Source organism: Corvus cornix, chromosome 2 (genome assembly GCF_000738735.6).
Source record: "Corvus cornix cornix isolate S_Up_H32 chromosome 2, ASM73873v5, whole genome shotgun sequence".
NCBI lineage: Eukaryota > Metazoa > Chordata > Aves > Passeriformes > Corvidae > Corvus > Corvus cornix.
This window is the reverse complement of record NC_046333.1, coordinates 101,582,498-101,600,821: the sequence shown is the minus strand read 5'-3', so window position 1 is coordinate 101,600,821 and position 18,324 is coordinate 101,582,498.

Here is an 18,324-nt window from a genome sequence, read left to right as displayed (position 1 = left end):
ACAAAAATAAATCAGAAGAAAAAAAGGTATACATCTATTAATCACAAGCATATTTTTTTATGTATTACAAAATACAAAAAACACTGGGATGCAGAAAACCCTGAAAAAGGTTTCACTTTAGTAAAATTTTTTGCCACATCCTGGAATCCTCAGGCAAACAGAGAGAGAGGCTTATGAGAAGCTTCTTTAAGTTAGGCCTGCAAGGGTTCATCTAAAATGTCCTAAAATAAGTGCACAAATGGTTCCTAAGTGGAACCAAACTTATGTTTCAATTTATGGCCATTGCTCCTTGTCCTATCACTGGGCACCACTGAAAAGAGCCTGGCACCATCCTCTTGACACCCACCTTTGAGATATTTACACACATTAATGAGATCCCCTCTCAGTCTTCTCTTCTCTAACTGAACAGGCCCAGCTCCCACAGTCTCTCCTCATAAGAGCGATGTTTCAGACGCCTAATAACCTTCATGGCCCTCCACTGGACCCTCTGCAGCAGCTCCTTGTCTTTCTTGTACTGAGGAGCCCAGAGCTGGACACAGCACTCCAGAGCTGGCCTCACCAGGGCTGAGTACAGCGGGAAAATCACCTTCCTCAATCTGCCGGCCACTTTTCCTGATGTACCCCAGATACCATTGGCCCTCCTGGCTGTAAGGGCACTGATAGCTCATGGTCAAGAGTCCCAGTCCTCCACAGAGCTGCTCTCCCATAGGTCAGCCCCCAACCTGTGCTGGTACTTTGGTTATTCCTTCCCAGGTGCAGGACTCTGCACTTGCCTTTGTTGAACCTCATTAGATTTCTCTCTGCCAAACTCTCCAGCCTATCTGAGTGGCAGCACAGCTGTCAGGTGTATCAGCCACTCCCCCCAGTTTTGAATCATCAGCAAACTTGCTGAGGGTGTATTTGATCCCTTCATCCAGGACTTAGGGATGTTGACTGTTGAGAAGCTTGACATGACCCAGCAACGTGCACTTGCAGCCCAGAAAACCAAACACAGCCTGGGCTGCATCCAAAGCAGCATGGCCAGCAGGGTGAGGGAGGGAATTCTGCCCCTCTGCTCTGCTCTGGTGAGACCCCACGTGCAGTGCCGTGTCTTGGTCTGGGACCCCTAAGGAAAGGAGAACATAAGAGTTCTTGGAGTGGGTTCAGAGGAGGGCCACAACAATGATCAGAGGGCTGAAACACCTCTCCTGTGAAGACAGGCTGAGAGATCTGGAGTTGTTCAGCCTGGAGAAGGCTCCAGGGAAACCTAATAGCAGCCTTCCAGTATCTAAAGGGGGTTTACAAGACAGCCAGAGAGGGACAACCTGCTGTTCCCCTTTGAAGCTCTGCTGTGTTCCCCTCAGACCTTCAAGGATAAGGAGGCATCCCAGTCTCCCACAGCTAGTCTTATACTGCAGCCGTGTTGGGTGGAAAGCTGAAAGACAGTCTCCTAAAGGACTTCTTACTGGTTTAGGATCTGGGGACAAGCCCTGTGTCATAGCCCCTGGAGAAGAAGCCTGCCCCTTGGTGAAAAGAACAAGAACAACTAAAACCCCTTAGAACCTATGTTAGGGTATTTTCACACAAAGAGTTTTTTCCCCAGAGCCTCTTCCTGTGGGTTTAAACAACAATGGGGATAGTTCAGACCACCGTAAATGCTGATACAATTGTAGGAAAACAAGAATCTAGTTTGCCCTTTCCTGTCAAAGAGTAATGTCTTCACTCTGAAAGTGATGACTGAGGTCTGATCCAAAGAAATCCTGAATGCTCAGCAATTCATGTTAAGGAGCAAAACAAAACCCCAAATCCCCCTTTTATTCTGCCATAGCATTTTGGTAACTTTTCAACATGCTGTCATCTGGTGACAACAACGACTTCATATCTCCTTTCAAAAGCCTTCCTTTTGACCTTGTACTAATTAGAGTACAAAACAATTGCAAATTAAAATGCAGAATAATATCTGTGTTTGCTATTTCTAAAAATAATGATGAATGGCACCAAGAAATATCAAGACAACAGCTTTACGTAAGCTGCTTGTGATTTGTAGATATCTTTGGTTAGTCTACAGACTTGCACACATTTTTCTGACCTTTATGAGGTTATGCTTTGCTCAGATTTCTGGTCATGCGTTTAAAAGCTAATATGAGGACTTTGTTTTCAAAGCAAGCATGGGGTTTATAACTCCAGGACACATTTTCATTCCCACGGTACAGAGGTGTATACATATCAGGATGTACTACTTGAAGATAATACTTGAGAATCATACATGGGCCTGCTGGAATTTTGTGTTCAACTGAATGTGCACATCCCAGCTGAGAGAGGATAATGTAAAAAATGTAACTGTTATTATGTAATAACATACTGTAATTAACATATTGTAATGTAAACAATGTAACAATATTTGGGGATTTCCTCGGGGGTTGTATAATACTGCGTCCTCTTGACGTTCAGTGACAAGAGCTCCACATAATTTATTAAGCATGTAAGAAATGTAAGCACTTAATTCCTATTTGGATCTGTGGGAACTTGATCCTGATAGAGATTTTTGGTCACTCTACAAAGATTGCTACAGCCCCAATCAGGTCTTGAAGAATAAAAGAGAAAATTCCTTGAAGTAAAACTTGTTTCAGTCATGTGTATCCCTCTCCTTGTTTCTCACTACTGTGAGAAACCAGGAGATCACAGTATAATTTAACAAGGTTTCATTCTTATGAGGTGCCTGTGGAACAGGCTGCTTGGTGCTATCTAACTTCTGTGCATTTCAGTGAGCAGCTAAGGCACATTTTTGACTGAGAAATGATCCTGAACAGCCTATGCTGTTATTCAGAATGCCTGTGGGTGTGACAGGAATTTGTCTTCACCATATGTTTCCTTCCTAAGATTTTAAGTAAGGATAGCAAGATGTCTGGAAAGACTACAATGGCGAAGCAAACAATGATCCAGATCAAAAGAGGTACTTAGTAATTCACTGGTTTGGGGCAGTGGGAGTTAATGGGAGTTGTGAGAGCTCAGCACTTCAAAGGATGTACCTTCACTTACAGATCTTGTCTCATTCATCTGTCCCATCCCTCTGGCCTATGTCCCTATGTGATGAAGGTCTAACTAGTTACATGAGTGGGACCCAGGGGTATATGGAGTCTGGAAGCAGGTGACAGTCCCTGAACAAATTCATCTGGCCTTGCCTGCCTGGAGCCTTCTTTGCATAGCCTGAGGGTCGAAAGTTGTTAGGGCAGCAAAAATGTGCTTGTCTGCTTTCATGAGCCACCTGGGGATTTGCCAACAGGCTACTTAGGAGCAAGCAGGAAACCTCAGCTCATTTGCGCTTTTACAGGTCAACAGCAGAACTGTACATTGTAAGGGACTTACAATGATGCAATGTCCCCTTTCCTGTCAGTTCATGAATAGAGAGATTGAATATCTTTCATGTGATGCAGCAAGTATGAGTATCTAGAAGCAGCATGAAGCATGATGACAAAGTAAAGGAATGGTACCCTGAAGATGTAACCTACTGTTAGCTTTCCTGGTATCATTTGGTAAGCAGACTGGAATCAGTCTGTCTTAGATGCTTTTAACTCAGAGTACAGGCCAATGCTGCAACATAGCAAAAAGCCAAGCCTTTCTGACCTCAGCTTATGCCCAGAAGCACAACAATTGGTGAGCCTCATCTTCTTCTAGCCTCACTGGCATAACTGCCGATGCCCTTCTTATTCTCATAAGAGTGATGCTGAGGCTGGGAGAAGATTGCTCATGGTCCTTGGTACCTTCTCTGGTGTTAGTCAATGATAAAATGATGCTTCCCAAAAGGAATGTAAGAAACATCCCAACTTGCCCAGCACAGTGTCCTGCACCTCCCCACTGAATAGGACACAAATGGAAACAGTCAGTGTGTCAAATGAAGCTGACCACATCCCACAGGACCTTTCTGGCCACCAAGGGTGGACACCCAGGCTGTGTGGACACTCGGGCTGTATGCACAGCCCAGCTCTTATGCCAAAATTTGTTCAGTATTTTGACTCCACAGAAAAAAACAAGCTTCAAGAATAAAGACCAGGCACTGGTCTCCACTTCAGATGGTGCTAATTTATGTACCTTTAGCAGGTCATGCCATCAGTATAGAGGTGGGATGAGGACAACTGTAGTAGAAGTAAGGTGAACAGCACCCAAAAAGTCGCATTCAGTAACTAGACAGCCCTGGTGCAAAGAGATCAAAGTTTTAAAATAAGAAGTTTGCAAAGAAGAAAGATAGACACCAGAGAGAAACAGAGTACCTGGGGTATCTGTTTTTCCATACCACTCAATTTTTGTGTTTTGCTTCTCTGACATAATGCTGCCCTGGGTTCTTCTTTCTCTGGCAAATCACCAATAAGGAAACTCCTCTTCATTTGTTCAGGACCTAAATTTCCCAGCCTTCATTCTTCACATCCAAAATATATGCATACACATATTTAAATGCTTGCTCTTTTTCTTTTTTTCTTTTTTTTTTATTAAGAAATAAACAAACACATTTTTTTCACATTATTTCTGTATTTGATCATGAAGGAAATCCTACAATAACTTACTCAATACAGGATCCTGTCCAGTGCTGGAACACTTGTATCCAAGCCAGCTGTCCCAAATGTACTCCCATCATTGAAAACAATTACCTAATTTGTCTCACTAATGACACAATTTCTTTGCTAACCAATAGAAAATATATCACTTCTACAAGTGATATTCCCTCAAGCTACACCTTCTTCCCTTTTATTTTACAGTTATGATTCACAGATTCCTCATTCCGGTTTTCTTCCATTTAGCATTCTTCCATTACTCATGCTGAAACTGTAAAATGAAGGGCCCAGTTACAGCACTAGATTTTATGACTTTTTGTGTGTATATGAGTGGAATGTGTGTATAAAACCATAAATGAATACATAAAGAGATCAAATTAAACATGGCACCTACACTGGATTGCTTCTCCTCTTTGTAGTTATTTCCACTTGCATATAGCTTTGCCAGGTTTGGGCTGCAAAGGTTAAATCTTTCTTGGAGAACTTAAAATTACATCTTTCTGAACTCTCAAGTGCTTGACATTGCAATTCAATTTTCTTCTACAGGGGTTTTTGTTTGTTTGTTTTTGTAATATGCCAAGTCTTTCTTGTGAAATGTAGCTCAGCATTCATATTATAATAACACCTCAGGTGTTATTATAACAGCTCAGGTGGAAGTGGATGCTTAGGGGAAGAATGTAAGAGCAGTACAATTACAGAATGACCTTCCCATTGCTTTACCTCCCAGCTTCCAGTACTAATTTGTTTAGGGGCTCCTTAAGCCACAGGCTGAATCTACGTTGTTGTGTTTAGCCATGCTGTATCAGCTGTTTCTCCATGAATCTGTCTTAATTGTTTTATAAAAGTAATTTTGGGCTTCAGAGCATCCCGTGACAATGAGCTCCCCATTTTAATTATTTGCAGAAAACGTATTTCCTTTTGTTTGCTTTGAACTGCTTGTCTCATAACTTAATTAGTTGCCAATAAATTCTTACAGCTAATTGTTCCCTATTTATTTTCTCTGAAATGTCACTTAGTATCATGAGACCCTGCTACAACTCTCTACTGCCTGCTTTAGTTTTAGCTATCCTGAATAATTCTGTGTCATTTACTAACTTCATCACCTCACTCTTCAGTCCCTTCTCAGTTCATTTAATGAACTGCATGAGTCAGTATGGCTCCTCATATGTGCCTTACTGGTAACCTCTTTCAGCTGAACAAGCCAACTATTTATTCTTACCCTTTATTTTCTACAAAATTAGTAATCTATGTGACCACTCCTTTGACAGCTTAGTTCCTTTAAGCATCTCTCTTAAGAGATGTCAAATGCTTGCTGATAAAACTACTGTATCTATTGAATCAATGTCACTTACAAGTACAGTGACTGGATCAAATTTATAAATCAGATTTATAAGATAATACTTTTCCTCTAGAATGCTTTACTCTCCTCTTCAAGTCTTTCCTAGATACATTGTATTTATCCATATGCGCACTAATGCTGTTCTTTTTAGATTTTCCATTGTATTTGTCACCTTGTATTTCTCTCCTGCTTCGGCTGATTTAAGCAATGTATCATGCACCACAGCTCATTCATAGCCTTCACAGTGAGCTCCTCTGGACCACTTAGGTAAATACCACATGGTCCTGATTAATAATTATTGTGTGGTTTGCATTTTTGTCTAGGCACAAAAGTCCCTGTATCAACACTTCAGTTTGAGATAAATCTTCAGACTCTTTCTCTGTAAAGGACAGTTCTGGTATGGGAAGCTTCATAAACTTCTCTGCAGCAAACAGTGAAGCCTTGGCATCAACATTAGGTTTTACACACAGATAATTTTTCAGGCTCACCAATTCTCTGGCATGTGCCCTGCTTTTGATGTTTGAAAAGTTTCTATTATCATTACCCTTGGTAAATTGCGTGCTTCCTATTGGCCTTCCTTTATGTTTGTCTTACCTATGTTTATGATTTCTTCTATTTTCCTCTTAAAAATAACCCCCAGTTCTGAAGAATGCAATATCACACCTGACAGCTTTTGTTGTTGGTGGTGGTTTTTTAGCTGCATTCGTTTCTTTGTTTACTGACTGAAAATTTTTAACTGGTATAAAATATTTAGTCTTCTAACATAGTGCCCCTAAACCTTCTTCTTGCCCTCATTCTCCCAAGTGTTAACTTACCTTGTTAGTTCCTCCACCTGATTAGCTTTGCCTTATCTTTCACTGGCTTTCCTGAGATTCAGTGCAAGGCTCTGCATTTCAGAATGTTTCTGAATTAACACATTGTGAAACAGCTCCTGCTTACTCATCAGGCCTAATCCAAGAGCAGCTTCACTTCTTTGGATCTTTCATTATTTTTTTCAAATTGGTACTATTTTCATTATTTATAATTTAGATCAGCCTCTTCTTTTGATAAGTTTCCTTTGTCTGCAGTAGGGTGACTGAAATTCCCAGTTACTATAGCGTATTCTCTGACAGCTTCTCATACCTCTGAGAGTCAGCTGGAGTTTCCAGGATCCTGAATGTGTTTTTTTTCTACAACCTAAGCTCTCCAGGTGCTACAGAGCATAAGCTGTCTACTCCTGTCTAGTGTATTTTCATGCTTATTATATTCAGCAAAGCTCAAGGAAAAGAAGCTCTTCAGCTGTGTCTCCAAATACAGTAGCAACCTTATTCGATGGATTCTGCCATTAACAATGTGCTCCCAGACAAAGGAGAGGCCCTGTGCAGTACTTCAGATGAAAGAATTCTTCTTAAAGATCTCCATATACTGCAACATGATCAGAGCCAAATTATTGTAGATTTCTACATCAATACTGGAACTGGTGAATTTTTCAATATCTTCATGCTAGAATAGGTCTTATGAATATATCCAAGAAACATTCCAAAGCAGATTATAGCAATCTTAAGGAAGGCCATCTTTGGATAGAAGACTCTTGGCAATGGACCTTTAAGCTTAAAAATAGCAACCTACAAGTCTTAAATTACTGGGTTTTTTTGCACCTGAACCTTGAAGCTATGGTAAGACTTCATGTTAGATTTATAAAGAGAGGGCCCGTCCTTTGACAAGATTATCAATCATAGATATATCACACCTTGAATAACTTCATGTGAAGAGTGAGCAGCATTGAGTCATGTACTTCTTGGCACAGTATGGCTCCCTGTCTCAGTGTCACAGTTAGAGATGAAGGGAGAAAATTTGAAATATGTAAAAATACAAACTTAGGAAAGTGGGAAGAGAAATATTTAAAGACACTATTTCTGAAAGATAATAGAAAGGAAGTTTCCTCACATATGTGGATCTAAACTACTACAAATCTATATGGGGAAAATCAAACAAAAGCATTTTATTAACTGTTAAATTGAAAACAAATGGACCATCTTAAGGAATTATTTTTAACATATGGTACCAGCTGTAATGTTATATTCTTCTTTCTCCCCCTCTCTGCATATAGTAAGCCATATCTAGCTCTTCACTTTTTAATCTTGCTTAATACCAGAAAGAAGTAAATGCCAAAATGGCCTATTTCTACTGATGTCATTCATTCCCACTAAGTTCAGTTTTCATTTCAGGTACACAGCAATGATTACACATCTGTTTTCTGTGGTCCCTGGGATGCATCTACACAGACTCTGCAGTGAAAAAGGGGGTGTGCACAGTGCTAAATTGTGAAAGAGGGAGGGACATAAAATGATAAAGGATGAGGATGCTAAGAAGAAAAAAACAGACTAGTTAACCAATAAATGGATTTTTGTTTTTTTTTTACTTCTTTCAGTAAAAAAGTACTCCAGTTGATATCCAGTAAAATGACTTAGTCCCAGGCCTAATATCACAGATTGGAATTACTCCGAGACTCACCCTGGGTTTCATTTCTTTGGGAAGTCTTTATAATGTCATACCTTCTCTGTTATCTGCAGCAGTATTTCAAGCACAGATGTACTCCCTCTTCACATATGACAGTGTTAGGCTATTCCCAATCCTGATGGCTCAGGAAAAACCCTATATTTTTTCCTGTGAAGAAAGTCCACTCTTTGCCTGTGTTTTAATCACCCTGTTCATTTTGTCTCTTATGTCCATATTAAATTTATACTCCAAAACCAAATGGGTGGTTTGAGACAGTATTTTTCAATCAACAGCTCTTATTGTTGTAGGTGAAGCTGAGTGATAGGTTAAAGAGGACATAAAGGCACCAAATTCTGTAGCCTTCAGTAGCTGAGTTAGCTTGGGTTGAAGTTAATGGCTCCAAGTGCCTCGAGGTGACTGAGTTGCAGAACTTGAGTGCAAATATTTCTTCCTTGTACCTTTGCCAAGAGATCCAGTTCCCCTCAAGATTGGAGGAAACAGCTATTAAATAACACAGTGGATGATTAGGGAATGTTAGTCTGAACAGGAGCTAAGTCTCCAGGCATTGTGACTATTGAGGGCTGAGTACAAAGCTATTATACTCTGGCCCAATACTGTTTCCTCTTCTGTCCGTACTCAGATGTGTATCCTGTGGAAGCAGAGACTTCCCTGCCATCTTAAGCTCTAGCAGGAATTAAGGTAGGCAAATGCTGAGAGAGCTGAAGTTCCAAGGACTCTGTTGTACTCCTCTTGTAACCATCATCACGTGCCTTTTCTTCCAGCACACTACAGAACACACTAGAGTGCATCTAGTGTGAGCCATCCCAAAGCATGTATGCTGTAAATTAGAAAACAGCTATTATGGAAAGCTGCAGAAGGGACACATGAAGGCAGAGGATCACGCTTCCTTATGGGAATTTTCCAGGTAGCTCAAAGAAGGAATTGGACTTCAGATGTTTGAACCCAAGGAAGAATTAACCAAAAATATCTGCAGTATTTCCAGTAACAGGATAGCAGAGAGCAACACAGCACAGCAGAAATGTCACAGACCAGATAGCTAGTGTCATTCTGGCCAGGAGACAAAAGGTTGCCTTCCTGGAACCAAGAGGAAGGAAGCAGGCATTCGAGCAGGTGACAAGCTCTTGGTGAGCAGACTTGATGCCTGAGAGGCTGCCTCATCTGCATGGGTTTGTTTTTTTTTCTTTTAAGCTTTTATTGATAAATATTTTTTAATTTATCATCTACTCAAAATGTTATAAGCACTTTGATTTTCACTTTATCTTGCCCTGGATTAATAGGGATTCAGAGGGAAATGAATAACAAATAATTGCTTAAACAGGGAGCACTAGACAACAGCTGTATGTATCTGTTAGAAGAGCACTGGTCTGAGAAGCACAAATGGATTCAGAGAAAGACCTAATCTTCAGAGAAGGGGAGAGATGACACCGATTTTTTTGTTTGGATTATATGTTGTAGCTTGCAGAATAATTTTTACCCCTCTGTACTATTATCAAAATGTAGGTTTCCTTCAAAAAGCTGTACTTGGCTTATGCCCACATTCAGAATCTTTTCTGTGTCGTGTCACAGAAGGTTGCCAGGCCCTCTCTGAGCCTAGCTTGAGACATAGCTACAGCATCTGCTGTAGGAGGTGGGTCTCTACTGCATTTTCAGGAAGGATGTCCTCAGACTGGTAACAGTCTAGCTATGACAGGCTGGCAGGCACAGTAGGATGCCAAATGCACTTCAGAAACATGAGAAATTAAACCCACACCGTGCCCTCTCCTGCTGTTATGAGAATGGCTCTGTACTGCTTTCTGTGTAGTCACTGCTAGCTTGATACCAAAAACTGAGCCAGATTGTTTAAATCTAGTTCAAGTATTTGTGCATAACATAGCAATGCAGAAGTATCCAGGAACTCTCATTACATTGAACAGACAAGCTATTTTATATTTTTAGTGGAAAGGAAAAAACCAACAACCCCGCAGTCTAAAAAATATTTACATAGGACATTGCAATTATTGTTCAGAATTAATGAGTTTTATCCCCTCCTTTTGGCTTAAAGAACACAAAATCCCAATGAAAGGAAACAGATGTAGTTGTTTTAAGCATTTCCAAAGGAAACTGCAGTAAAGTCTGAAACATCACTGTATAAAAGCCTTGTGTGTCATGGAGATGTTCTGATATTGTTTTCATTTGCCAGCTGTGTGTAAAGAGGGAGTTATGTCTGTGGCCAATAGATCTTCCCACATCAGAGCAGTAACAACAACAAAGCAACGGAAATATTAGGAAAACACTAACTTTACCTTCAAATACACTTGATTTTCCTAAACGAGAAACGTGGATTAGGAATCAGTTCAAAGAAAAATGGCCAGAATTTATAACACTCTACTGAAAAAGACAATAAAAGGAAGAAAGAGCATTAATAAAATAAAACAGTCTAAAGGGAGTTTGGCCAACAAATAAGATATCAAAATGTTACCTCCTGGCTCTCCTTGTTAGCTATTGCTTGTCAGTCTCTATCCTCTAAGAAAAATACCAGCACTTTCATCTGATCTGAAGAGATATGGCATAATAAACTAGCAAAGAATTTCTGGGACTGCAGATGAGGGGATTCAAGTCCAGCTCCTGCCTCTGCCTTTACTATTGGTTTTAAATGTTACTATCTGTGTTATGGTAACACCTAGAAAACTCAGTGTAGCAGGCATCTCTACAGCAGACCCATAAAACTACAGTCTTTGCCCTGGAAACACCTGCAGCTTGGTGATAGAAGCTTCCTGTGCTTTGGTCTTTCTATCAGTCAGATGGGGAACTTCTGTTTGACCAGGACGTCTGTATGACTCAACTGTGGGTTTCCGATTGATGTTCTTTTTCACCTACTGACCACTGTGCTGGAAAAATAACTGTTTGAACATGGCAATCCACTGATCACAGGTCTAGTTTTGCATTCAACACTACACATTGCAGGGATATGTTCAGGCCTTACTACATACAGAGTCCAAGCTAGTGAACACGTTGGGAAATAAATCAAACCAACACATCCAAGGGATAAAACTTCTTAAAGTGCCTTTGAACCACATGATTGTATGATAGCATGACACTTTAAATTACTGACTGCACTTGTTTCATCTGGGATAATGTTAATTTTCTTCCTAATAGTTGGTACAGTGCTGTGTTTTGGATTTAGTAGGAGAATAATGTTGATAACACACTGATGTTCTGGTTGCTGTTAAGAAGTGCTTACCATAAATCAAGGTCTTTTCAGTGTCTCATGCTCTGCCAGTGAAGCAGGTGCACAAGAAGCTGGGGGGGGGAACTAAACTGACCAAAGGAATATTCTATACCATAGAATGTCCTGCTTAGTGTATAAACTGGGGGAAGTTGGCTGCGGGCTGCTGATCACTGCTTGGGGACAGACTGGGTATCAGCGAGCAGGTGGTGAGCAGCTGTATTATGCATCACTTGTTTTGCTTGGATTTTATTCCCCCTCTCTCCCCTTACAGTTATTATTATTTATTTTGTCTGAACTGTTAAACCGTTCTTATCTCAACCCAGGAGATTTATCTTTTCTTTCTGATTCTTCTCCTCACTGGCTGGGGTTAAACCATGACATTGATGTTTTCAACTGGGAATGCAGTGGAAGTGACAAAATATCTTCTGTGAACTAAAAAAATATAATGCACAACTAACATAAAATAATGGCTAAGATCTGCAGTGGAAAAGACAGTAGTTACCTGTGAAAATCCTGTCTTTGGTATGTGTTTTTTTAATGTATTTCTCTGACAGTGTCTTTCCAGTTAAATCATGAGATTTATAAAACCCCTTAACCCTAAAAACCTAAAAAAAAATTTTAAAAAGCCCTAGTACCCTAATGAATGAGTACATAGGAAGAAACTTCTGGTGACCCAACAGAAAGAAAATATCAGAGAACAATAAACCTTTCAGGAGAAAATATTTCAGCAAGTACGTATCCTGTTCAGTGAATACCATCTACAGTGTTAATAAAATACAGGAAGGCTGTCAGAGCTCACTTGCTGGACAAAAGCTCTAGAAAAGGGAACTTTTATTTTTCCACCAACAGAGGATCCTGTTTTCCATAGAATCAAGAAAACATGGGTCAGTTTACCAACAAGGGCCTCCTCCCTGCATACAGGAGCTACAGGGAGAGATTCTACACAAGAGCAGTTACACAAACCAAAACCCACAAGTGGATTTGTGGTAGCTTATGCCATATCTGCACAATGTTTGCCATCCTTCACCGGTTCTGCTGTGCTGAAATTCATCCATCATCAAGGGCCTCTGGTCCTGCCTCAAGGATGTGCTGCTGAGAACAAGACACTGATGACAGAAGCTGCAGGTAGCAGAGGCTTGGAGTAATGAGCCTGTGCAGAAAGGCTCTTCACAGCCCTGTTTTGACAATGTGTGTGTGTTTTTTGGAAGGGGGGAGGATGCCAGAATACAGATAGAGAACAAAGGTACAGGGTAAGAGTTGTCCTACATCCATGGTCAAATTTTTTCAAAACCCTAAAATAAACAGGGGTCAACCTGTATTTGTGATCTTATTCTGCAAAAGCAGCATTTATTCCGTTCTTTCCCTTTTCCAGCCTTCAAGACTGTTAATTCCAATTCTAGACCAAGCTCCAATGCATCTTGTATTTTGTATCTGCAACTTAGTACATGCCACCTTAACATCTTTTATAACCTTTTACCTGTAGCTTGCAGGTATTTTGGATCTATACCTGCATGTTTTCAACAACATTGCCACACAGTTGTACCCACAAAGACATCAGAATATTCACCTCTACAACCAGCTCCACCTTTCCCATCTTAAACTTTTGTATCTTGAGAACAGCAGGCATCCATCCCAGCCCAGCTCATATGATACTATTCTGGTGATTTGCAACCTAATTAGGATGCACAATTCCATCTTAACAGCATCAGAGAACTGCTGCACTTCAGTGGAGTTATCAGCAGAAGCTCTGCAGAGCTGAGAACTTGCTTCTGGAGGAAGGCAATTAATTTTCAAATTAGTAACTTGTACACATATTTTCTCCTTCCTCCCTCCAGTTTTAATTGAACAAAGTGTTTGAAAGGAACTCCAGAAGAAACTTCTTCGGTTAAGACACCAGAGCCAAGTTCTTTCCCTGCTGTGGACTTTCCAGGAGAAATTTGGCAAACCTTGTAAACATCCCTCTTCACTCTCAGTAAAATTTAGAAAGTGAGAAGGCTATAGTGAGGATAAATCAACTAACAACTGCTCCTAGGTATCTTGGGATTGAAACCACATAAATTCACAGAAAGCTAAAAATCTGGAGGCTGGAAAAAAGTAAGTAGACTATAATAAGAGAAAGTGTCTTACTACTGTCCCACCAATGTGCCTCATTAGTATGGATTACAAGAGAATATTCAGAAATGAGAGGATAATTTGTCCCCAGGCCCATTAAATTCTTGGCCCCTGTTTAGTAGAAGTGTCCAGGGAGGCCATGTCCTTTTCTTTTTTTCTTCTGATGGAAAATGTTCCTTAGGATGCATAACCTTAAGACGAGTTATGAACTTCACACAGTTCACAAATAATCCTGCAAACTGAAACAGCTTGATCTCTACCACTTCGGTCCAAAGTCACCTAGGGACTGTTCCCTTGGTTGAAGTCTTTGATCAGTCTTATTTATGTGACATAAGTTTGTAAGCAGACTCTAAGATTAATGGAAAACAGAGAGATGTTCCAGCAAAGACCTTGGAGGGATGACCCAGAATCTACACAGAAATAAGGCATTAGAAACCTGCCCTCCTAAATACAGTCCAATGCATGAACTGGGCTGAGAATGCAGCTGAATGGTTTTGTTTGGCTAGGCACAAGTACAGTCTGTATATAGAAACTATGAGATATATAAGACAAACAAGAGTGCTAGAACCCTGTTCTACTTGTTCACATAAGCCCCAAAGAACAGACTTTGGTAAATCAAGGGGAATGGACTATTTCTAGCATAGTGATAACAGCACTCTCTTACAGTGCTTTTTAATCAGCTTAACAAGCCTTCAAGTTTTATTTTTTAACATTCAAATTTAACCTTCTATCAAGTTTATTTAGTTTAAAAATGAAGGCTGATCTCATTTCCACCAAGTGAATTCCCAGTTGTTATTTACAACAAATAATTCTGACGTTATCCTTCCAGATGCATGTTAAAGGCCAGAGAAAAATATGTATGGCAGTCTGTCATACTCTGATCCTGTATCTCATTTCCCTTTTTGCTTACTAGGCAGACTTTCTTTTCAAAGAAGGCTGCTGCAAGCATTTTTTAACAGATAGAAAGCAATTTTCTTTGCCTGTGGCCTCTGGAAGAATTTCAGACCTTAGTGGCACAGCTCTGGGAGAAGTGTCTTTCTTGTTGCTTGAATTTTCTTCTTCACTGGTCAGCATTTGCCTGTCAAACACAGCATTGTAAGGGCAGTCAGCTGCCATTCAAAGTAGTGCTGAATGAAGAGTCCAGCCAAGCTGCAGCTGTACAGGACACAGCACCAGCATCCAGGCAGAGATTTGGGCTTACTGTGTTGATAGACTGGAAGTGACAAGGGCCAAGAAGAGAAAACTGTTGTGAGGCAGCAAAGAAACACACTTGCCCTTAAGTGACTTTCCTCAGATAGAAGACAGGTTTAAAAGACTGTTTCCTTTTCATTTTCATTTTTCTTATCTTATTGTACTGTTCTTCTGAAAGATGGCAAAGCTGTTAATGTCCTCAAAAATGAGAGCCAAATATCTATACCTTCCAAAAGTCTCTGACATTACCAGATTAGCACTGGGCAGATGCCTGTAAGGAAAACAGTTAATTGTGCATTGTACACACTTGTACCTAGTCCCTCACAGAAAGGCACAACAGTTGTATGCATACATACAGCCAGGCACATCCAAGGAACACAAGATCTTGATGTCTGCTTCTAATGTGTACAGGAGGGATATTCGTGTAAGAAACCTGAATGACATGCAATCCCACTATGAAACCCTAATATGACTTAAACCTACCTACAGTGGTCGAATTTCAAAGTTGTGCAATAGGTGAGCAAAATGTGAGCACACCACTTAAACCAACTCCTTAAAATATTATGTGTACTTAAGGCTTGTAAGGACTGCATAAACCCCATTTTGGCATAAAAGTCATTTCACATCTGGAGAGAGCAGAATATGTGATTCAATCTGTTCACAGCTACAGGGGATAAACTGTATATGAAGGTTGTCTTTGAAGATTGAAAGGCTGCTAAGAGTGAACTCTTTTCATTATCTATGCTAAGTATCTCTGTATCAGTATCTTTCCTGAGAAACATATCTATCAATTAGTTCAGCTAGAATTTGGCTTCGAACACGTACACTGATTCCACCAGGTACTGTCATGATAAAACATTCAAGCATTGCCAAGTATAAGCATGTCACATCTATCCTACTCTCAGGACTTTCTAACTGGAAACTAATAGGTCCATAAAATCCCAGCTGCCACAGACAGAGGAGAAAGGGGGATGCTGTTCAATGTCTCTTCCAGGGGAATCAAATAGAGCTACTAAAATTACAAGTTCAAAATAAATCAAAGAAGGTAATTGTTATCACACCAGCTAGATGAGCTGTGGAATGCCTCTTTAGAAGATACTATAGAAGCTGAAATTTTAAATGGGTGTGAAGGAAGATTGGACATGTAAGAAAAACCAACCAAGGTTTATGAAATATAAAAAGTAAACTCTGCTTAGAAAGTCTTCATAACAGAAGTGTTGGGAAGATAGAAGAATACAAGTGGAAGCATCATATATGATTGCCTTGTTACATAATTTTCTAGGTATTTTGGCTACTCTTGAAGAACAGAAGACTGTAAGAGATGGTTTTATTATCTAACCAGGTGTGACCCTTCTTAGCTTCTGATAATCCTCAGCCTCAGATTTGTCAAGCATGACAGACTTCAAAGCAAGCAATCCTTCATTTTATTTTGTAAGAAAAAACTAATCAGTCTCTGAGTTACAGTGTAACATTAAAGAATCATTGAAAAGATAAAGGCCTCAAAGAGAAAGTAGAATGCAAAAGCTGTGAGATTTTTTTCCTGCTTGCTTTATTATAAAGCATATAAAAGGAGGGGTTTCAGCTAAAAATAAAAAAAAAGCTCACTGACTGGGTCTCAAGTGCAACTGATTCAACAAACTGTAGTGTCAATTGCTCCCACCAAACAAGGAAAATGGGAGAGTAACTGAGTAACTGTTTTACTGCTATTACTTGAAAGAAATTGGCATGTATAGTAATGGCAGATAAAAAAATTTCAGATGGATGTGTGATTTCTGTCTGTGAAGGCAGAGAAGCACAGTAACCTAATGGAAGGTTGTAGAAACAGTATAAATGTGCCTGCTTGATCTGCTAAAGGCAGAAAAGTCTTTAATATCTTGGACAGTACCTGTGGCACCTGTATATCATCTGATCAAGCCTTTACTAGTCTAGTCTTTCTTTTATTTTTCCCCTTAAAAATGTTCCTTCTCAAAAATAGTTCTGTCATTTGTAATGGCTTCTGCTGCCTGCCTAGACTTTCCTCTGATAAACCTGCATTACTTTTCCCACTACCTGATAAAAGATTCTTCTCTGGTTCCTATCCCCGCAGGATAGCTGAAGTGAGCAGAATCTAGTAGTGGCAGAAAATTCATGATATAGGGTGACTATCCTTTAAAAACATTTACTTAAAGAGGTTTTCTGTCTATGTTATACCACGAATGTTTTACTACTTCCTTTCATCTTCCTCTCTGGAGGAAGAGTGCAAGAATCAAATGATGGAATGGAAGAAGACAATCATTCCTACACTGTTTTCACTGTTTGTCTCTTTTTTTTCCCCCAAACTGAGATTAATATGCTGTGGAGAGATTAGAATGCCAAGACATTTGTGGTTCATCTAAACGGAAGCAGCAATTGGGGGATCTGCTACATAAATGTGTCTGTGGGCCAGATTTCCTTAGCAAACCCACAGCTGTACTGCAGTAACACTCATTTTCTTCCTGTCTTCCTGGGCAGTCACATGAAGAAAATATATGGTCTTTTCCATTATGCAGGTACAGCAGCCAATCTGGAATACTTCAGCAGACCTTGCAACAAACATCTGAAGGAAAACCTGGTATCAAGCCAACATTTTTCCTAATGTTGCTCCTAGGTAATCCTAATGAAAGAACATACGATGATCTGAATGAAGACTTAACCTAGAACCTTGATCCAAACTTTGCTGAAGTAGGAGGATATTTTCATCCAAATTTAGGTCAGAAGTTTTTAGGTTGTGACCTGTTTTTGTAATGAGACAAATCCACACATTGAGTGAGCAACAATCTTTTCAGAAATTCCAATTTCAAAGCTTGGGTCAGTGACTGAAGATCCATCATTGCCTGGCTACTTTGTACATGTGTAAGTGAGCATCGAATTATTTTTATAACACTAGAAAGAAATGATAACCCACTTGTCAAGAACAGCATGTCTGTAACATAAGAAATTAATCTCTTCATGCTGATTAACTGTACTTTGTAGCACTGATCCTGGAAGAACTGTTACATGTCCCTTTAGAAATACATTCTGTACTCTTTTATCACTGAAGGGAAAAGAAAAAGAAAGTACTTAAGATTACTAGTGGCGATTAACAATATCTACTAATTAAAAATATTTTTTTTCAGAAGGAGAAATAGATTATGAAATTATTATCTGGGTTAAAGATTGCATTCCAGAAATCCTTTGTAATGTACTTTCCTTCCCAAAGGGTGTATAAATGAATACATCATTTGCTATGTCAGTGTAGGATTATACTTGTTGGCAAAAGGAAAGTCCTGGAAAACAAAAAGCAAAATTCCCAGTTATAATAAAATCTAACTTTAACTACCAGCCTTCTGGAGGTGGTCTTAACACGACAGATTTAAACATTAAATTCAACTGGCATTATAATGGGAATGTGATGGGCTTGACAACTGGTATAGCTTACCAGAGGCACTCAT